Source organism: Tenrec ecaudatus, chromosome 12 (genome assembly GCF_050624435.1).
Source record: "Tenrec ecaudatus isolate mTenEca1 chromosome 12, mTenEca1.hap1, whole genome shotgun sequence".
In the NCBI taxonomy this organism is placed as follows: domain Eukaryota; kingdom Metazoa; phylum Chordata; class Mammalia; order Afrosoricida; family Tenrecidae; genus Tenrec; species Tenrec ecaudatus.
In genome coordinates, this window is record NC_134541.1 from 17,806,698 (window position 1) to 17,813,361 (window position 6,664).

At 49.4% G+C, this 6,664-nt stretch overlaps 1 pseudogene; it reads left to right on the top strand.

The window, feature by feature from the left end:
* The first annotated feature begins 1,401 nt into the window (after positions 1-1,401).
* On the top strand, positions 1,402-2,699 carry LOC142422368 (purine nucleoside phosphorylase pseudogene; annotated as a pseudogene).
* Positions 2,700-6,664: the final 3,965 nt, after the last annotated feature.

Below are 6,664 nucleotides of genomic sequence, written 5' to 3' on the forward strand. Positions count from 1 at the left end.
AAATATTTTGTTCTATATGTTATTACGGGACGTTGTAATAAATGGATCTCATTTTGATAGAATTATTGACGCACTCATTTATTTTAGAATCTTAAAAACGTGGCTACCTGTGGTGGTGGTGGTGGTTAGGCACCATCGAGCGGCTCTGACCTGAGGGGACAGAAGGACGCATGTGCCACCTCGCAGCCTCTGTTGCTCGGCTCTGCAGCCTGTCACGGCAGCCACTGATCAGTTCATCTTACTGAAGCTCTGCCGCTTATCCGGCTGGGACTCGTCTCTCCTGACAACGTGTCTGAAGCACCTGAGACGAACTCTCGCCATCCTGCGTCTAAGGAGCGTCTGGCTGTAGTTCTTCCAAGACAGAGGTGTTTGTCTTTTGGCGGTCCCTGGTGCTCCCAAGCGCATCATCCTTCAGATGCATCGGCTCTTCTTTGATCTTCCTTCCACAGTGTCCAACGTGCCCAGACATGGCAGGTGATGGAAAATACCAGGGCTTGGGTCAGGAGCACCTGATCCTCAAAGTGACATCTTGCTGCTCAACACTTCGACGAGGCTTTGGCGGCAGACCCCATACAGGATCTCTTCTTCGGACAAGGATGAGCGACTGTGCTGGGAACAGTACGGCTCGGGTGCAGGGACGACAAAGAGATAGGCCGACTTGTGGGGAGAGTGTAGCAGCGCCCCTCTTTGAAAGTGTGAAAAAGCAGTATGGCTTTGGCATGGAGCTGGGCCATAAATCAGGAAGACGGAAGAAGAACTGCGACCTTGGATTATGATGCCGAGCCCCTAAGTAGTGAAGCCCAGATGGCTTTATGGGGTTCAAAGCCGCAAGGAACAGAGAATTCCTGCGCCATTTAAGATGGGACCAAGCGCAGAAATAAATGGAAGCATCCAAGTTCATTTTACTAACTTGGCCTCATCCTCATACTTAATTCTGATGAAGATAGCACGATCACAAAGACAATCTCCAGTGTCCCAAGGAGAGGAAGAAGGTGTTGAATGAACCATTGGAAAATAACTAACCGGGGAGCGGGGAGGGAGGGGAAAAAAGAAAAAAAAAGAAGAAAAAAAGAGGACCTGATGCAAAGGGCTTGGGTGGAGAGCGAATGCTTTGAGAATGATTAGGGTGGGGAATGTACAGATGTGCTTTATACAATTGATGTATGTATATGTATGGATTGTGATAAGAGTTGTGTGAGTCCCTAATAAAATGTAAAAAAAGAAAGAAAAAAAAGAATGATGAGGGCAACAAATGGATAAGGGTGCTTTGTTCAACTGATGTATGTATGGATTATAGTAAGAGTTGTATGAGCCCCAATAAAAATATTTATTAATTAAAAAAAAAGAAAATAAGTCTAACCATGGAAGAGAGATCTTCAAGAAGTCCGGGGTGCCTGCCAGAGCTCAGCGCTCGCATGTCAATCCAGCGCAGCGGATCCGAGCGGAGACACGCGGACTCATCCCGAGGGCATCACCGGGACCATGGAGAGCCAATTCACATATGACGATTACCAGAAGACAGCTGAATGGCTTCTGTCCCACACCAAGCACCGACCTCAAGTGGCAGTGATCTGTGGTTCTGGGCTAGGAGGTCTGGCTGAGAAAGTAACTCAGGCCCAGGTCTTTGACTACAGCGAGATTCCCAACTTCCCCCGAAGTATAGTTCCAGGACATGCTGGTCGGCTGGTGTTTGGCTTCCTGAATGGCAGAGCCTGTGTGGTGATGCAGGGCAGATTCCACTTGTACGAAGGCTACCCCCTCTGGAAGGTCACATTCCCAGTGAGGGTTTTCCGGCTTCTGGGTGTGGACACCCTAGTGGTCACCAACGCAGCTGGAGGACTCAACCCCAAGTTTCAAGTTGGTGATATCATGCTGATCCGTGACCATATCAACATGCCTGGTTTCTCTGGCCAGAATCCTCTGATAGGCCCCAATGAGGAGAGGTTTGGAGTTCGTTTCCCTCCCATGTCTGATGCCTATGACCGGGATCTGAGAAAGATTGCTCACAAAACCTGGAAACAAGTGGGGGACAAGCAAGAACTACAGGAAGGCACCTACGTGATGTTGGCGGGCCCTAACTTTGAGACTGTGGCAGAGTCTCGTCTCCTGCAGAAGCTGGGGGCAGATGCTGTTGGCATGAGCACGGTCCCCGAAGTTATAGTAGCACGGCACTGTGGACTTCGAGTCTTTGGCTTCTCCCTCATCACCAACAAGGTGGTCTTGAATTACGAGAGCCTGGAAAAGGCCAATCACGAGGAAGTCCTAGCAGCGGGCAAACAAGCTGCGCAGAAATTGGAACAGTTCGTCTCCCTTCTTATGTCCTGCATCCCTCCCCCTCACAGTGCCAGTTGACCAGCCACTGCCTTATGGAATCCAACTAGCTGCTACCCACTTTGGCCCTCTTGCGGGGTCACCTTCCTTGTCCTTAAGGTCATCGCAGAGAGGAGAGGATTGTTTCCACTTCTCCCACAAGACCCTTCTGGTGCCAGATTCTCTTTAGCTCAGCTGTTTTTCTGAATCCATTTCCATCCCCGATCTTTCCCACACTGGAGTCCACCCCCTAACCCATCTGTGCGTGTGCCCAGGGTCTGACGTGGGCCTTTGAACTTGGCACAGTAACTAGCGCTCACTTTTTGGAGTAATGCTCTCACATTCCTAGGGGCTGGGTTCTGTCATCCCCAAAACACTGGAGACCACACAAGAACCATCCCAGTACCTCTTCTGACTTTTAACATTGTGCTTGAATAATAAAAAGAAGGAAAAATTAAAAAAAAAAAAAAAAGAAGTCCGGGGTGGGGCATTCCATGACCCTTTAGTTCTATTTCCCAAGTATTGTGAAGTCTCTTCCTATGAATTTCGAAAGCAGCGATCATATATTTTAATGGTATTTATGAAAGAACGATTTGGACATTTCAAATAAATTTTAAAAGTGAACAAAGAATTATGATGCTGAAGGGTCTTGACTGAGGCAGACTCCAGAAGCAGGAACATCTCTGTCGTGGAGTTACTGTGGCCAGAATGCTCCTTGGAAGCAAGGATGATGTGACCTCTTTGTACACGTTACCTGGAGGGACCAGCCTCTGGAGCAGGACATCGTCCTCGGGAAAGGAGGGTCAGGAAAAAAGAGGAAAACAAGGGGCTCACACACAGCACCGGTTGTGACAATGGTGACCGCGGCCGAGGACTGGGCAGTGTTTTGTTCTCTTGGGCACAGGGCCACGAGGCGTCAGGGCACCTAGCGACAGCAGAGAAAAGATGTCTTTACTGGACACGTGCTGCTAAGCTGATTGGCTTTGCACGGGAGGAAAAAGTAATGTCATTTCCCACCTCATACAACACACACACACAATCAGTCCCTGTGGGATATGAGAGACAGCACCTCACGTAGGGAGATTTTGCTATGATCTCGGCGGCTGAGACATTCCACAGAGAAGTGACCGAGAGCACAGTTCTTTAAGGAAAGTGATCTTTGGGCAACTCTATTTCAAGCCGAACCAAACGCACTGCTGTGGGGTCAGTCCCAGCCCTCTAGGACAGGTAGGACGGCTCCTGTGGATGTCCGAGACGGTAACTCTTTGTGTGAGTAGATGGCTGTGACGCGGCTGGGGGCTTTGAACCGCAGACCTTGCGCTGAGCGGCCTCATGTGTAATCCACACCACCACCCTGCTCCCCGCCACCCAGAAGGTCTCCTTTCGGAGAGAATGCTTGCGCACAGGCGTAAGAACGGTCTTCATCGTACTTCTAGAATTAGCAAAAACCTGGGAAACCGTCATAGAGAAAACAAAATAAAAAAACATAGGAGAGGGTTTCTGAAAGTCGGTGGGAAAATCCAATGCTCTTTAGGCTCCGTTTTCCCCGCCAACCTTTGTGAAGCCTCCTCACATGCTTGGAGTGTGCACGCAGCATTTTAAATGAATGATGGGCTAGGGCAGGGTGGAGAGGTCCGAAAGGCCTGTGTGGGAGAATAAAGAGCAGCGGAGGCCGAGGAAGGCTGTGGACCTAGCGTACTGGTTCTCTACAAGCCCCACCTGTGCAAAATAATGCTGTCAGGGTCATTAGGTGGCACAGGAGGTCAGATGTCACCTCCTAGTGGCCCCAAGTGACTGAGCAGAACTGCCCCGCAGGGTTTTCCTGGCAGGAGCAGATGGCCAGGCCTTCTGCACGCAGCAGCTGGGTGGATTGCAATTGCCAGCTGGTGCAGAGGCTGAACCAAAGCAAACGCATTGTCTTGGAGGCCATTCCAATGCTCAGGGACCTTATCTGCAAAAAGTCCCCTCCCTCAAATTCCTTCAGACTCTGAGTGACCCTCCAGGACAGGGGAGAGCTGCCCTGGTGGACTTCATGACTGTAGATCTTTACAAGAGCATCGAGCCTCCTTACTCTCCTACAGAGCAGCTAGTGGTTTTGAACCGCCACCCTTGCAGTGTGCAGTCCAATGCATAAGCCATTATGGCACCGGGGGCTCCTCAGAGGGAGTATGTCGTTAACAAGGTAGAGACACACGTAGGAAAAGTATGCAAAACGCAGCTGACAGTGATCGACAACAAATGTTGGACAGGGACTATTTCGAAAAGGATGGCATCAGACGTCTCATCAAAACACAACCAAACAACAAACCAACCCCAAGCATGTGGGAGGATTTAACAAAACTGCCGGGGCCATGCATGAGTGTTTACAGCACTCTTCTCTAGGCTTCCTGCAGGTTCCTCCTGTTTTTAACAAAAGGGAAAGCATCTGCGGGAAAAGAAAACGAGCTACCTTTCTATAGACTGAAATTTGGTAACATAAATTTTTTACAGGATATCATTTACAATGTCAAGGAAATGATTTTGAAAACTACCAAGGAAGAGATGGGAGGGAAGAAAGCATTTCTCAGCACACTGGGGGCCAAGAGTGACTTAGCAGGTGCTTTTGGTACTGTGTGTTTAAGCATTAGGCTGCTAACTTTAAGGTCGGTAGTTCAAACCCACCAGCTGCTCCATGGGAGAAAGATGAGGCAGTCTGCTCCTGTAAGGAGGTACTGTCTCAGGGTGGGGGAAGGAGGCGAAAAAATGAGGAGCTGGTACCCAGGGCTCAAGCAGGGAAAAAATATTTTGAAAATGATGATGGCAACATATGCACGAAAACATATGGGGAATACAATGGATGTATGGATTATTGTAAGAGCTGTAAGAGCTCCCGATAAAATGACTTATATAAAAAAGAAAAGATATGAGGTCCAGTCTCAGAAACCCTAGGGGACAGTCCTCCTCTGTCCTGTAGGGTCACCATGCATTGGCATCAACCGGCGGTCAATGCAGCAGCTGCAATCAGTCTGCAAAGGAGTTGGGTGGTTAGAAAAGGAGGGTCGCGCATCTACAGAGCCTCTGTGGGCGCGCCCAAGGCAAGCAGGGTGTCCCAGGTGTTGGGAAAGCCCCCAGCTTACTTTCATCCGGTGTCCCCCCAGCATCCGTCCCAGAGCTCCCGTTTTCCCGAGTGGCTTTGCTTCAGGAAAGGCTGTCCCTTCCAACGGTCCCACACTGCCATTCTAGTCTGGCCGCTGGTGTCTCACTTACTCCCTGAACTTCCTCTGGGACCCTCAGTTGACTAAGCGACGGATTGGAAAGTCTCTTATGTGCTCCCAGTGTAGCAAGCCCAGGCTGGAGCCCCGCCACAGGATGGTTTGCCACTGCGTTTGCCCACCCCCACGTTATCAATGTATTAGCTGATGAAAGCAGACTCACCATCGAAGACCCACACAAATGCAGAGAAGCAACATAAAAGAACCCAACATACTCCAAGGGCTGCTTGGGGTTCTTTTTCGAGAGGGAGGATGACAGTAGCCTTTATGGAGCACTTTCTGTCTGCAATTCTATTGCATCCTGTGTGGTTGCCAAGAGTGGGACTGGTGGCAGCGGGTTGGGTTTGGGGTCATATGTACACAGGAAGACCTCGTTTGAGTTCACTTCTGTTGCTGCTGTTTCGAAGAGGGCAAAACAGTTTGTTCATTTAAAATAGAAAGAATATATGTAAAAGTCTTAAAAGGCCATCTCAAAGAAAGGATGGGCATATAAACTACCTGGCGCTTTTGAAGTCCTCAATAAATGTTAGACCCTGTAGCGATTATAATCCTAAATCGGGGCTTTCTGAAATGCCTTAGTTGATCTCTCCTTTGAGCTGAAACAAAGAGCAGACTCCGAGGTTGAATGAGTGATGGGTCAAAAGGGAATCTGGTGCCGTGGTGAAGAGCCAGACTGGCTTGGATTCAGCCCCGAGTGGGCAAAACATTTTCACTGCGATCAGATCGCAAGGCTTTCTTTTCCGACTGCTGCAAAGTGAATCTACAAGGGAGCCTTCCTTAAAATTCTAAGACGGACTCTGGGGGCAGGGTGGTGATGTGTTGGGCTGCTAACCACAGGGTCATCAGTTTGAAACCACCAGCTGCTCCACAGGAGAAAGATAAGGCTGTCTACTCCTATCAAGATGGGGGGGGTGCAGAGTGAAGACCCAAAGCCCATGTGTAGGCAACTGGACATCCTCTTACAGAGGGTCACAGGGAGGAGACGAGCCAGTCAGGGTGCAGTATAGCAACGATGAAACATACAACTTTCCTCTTTAATGCTTCCTCCTCACCCACTATCATGATTCTAATTTCACCTCACAAATCCAGCTAGACCAGAGGAT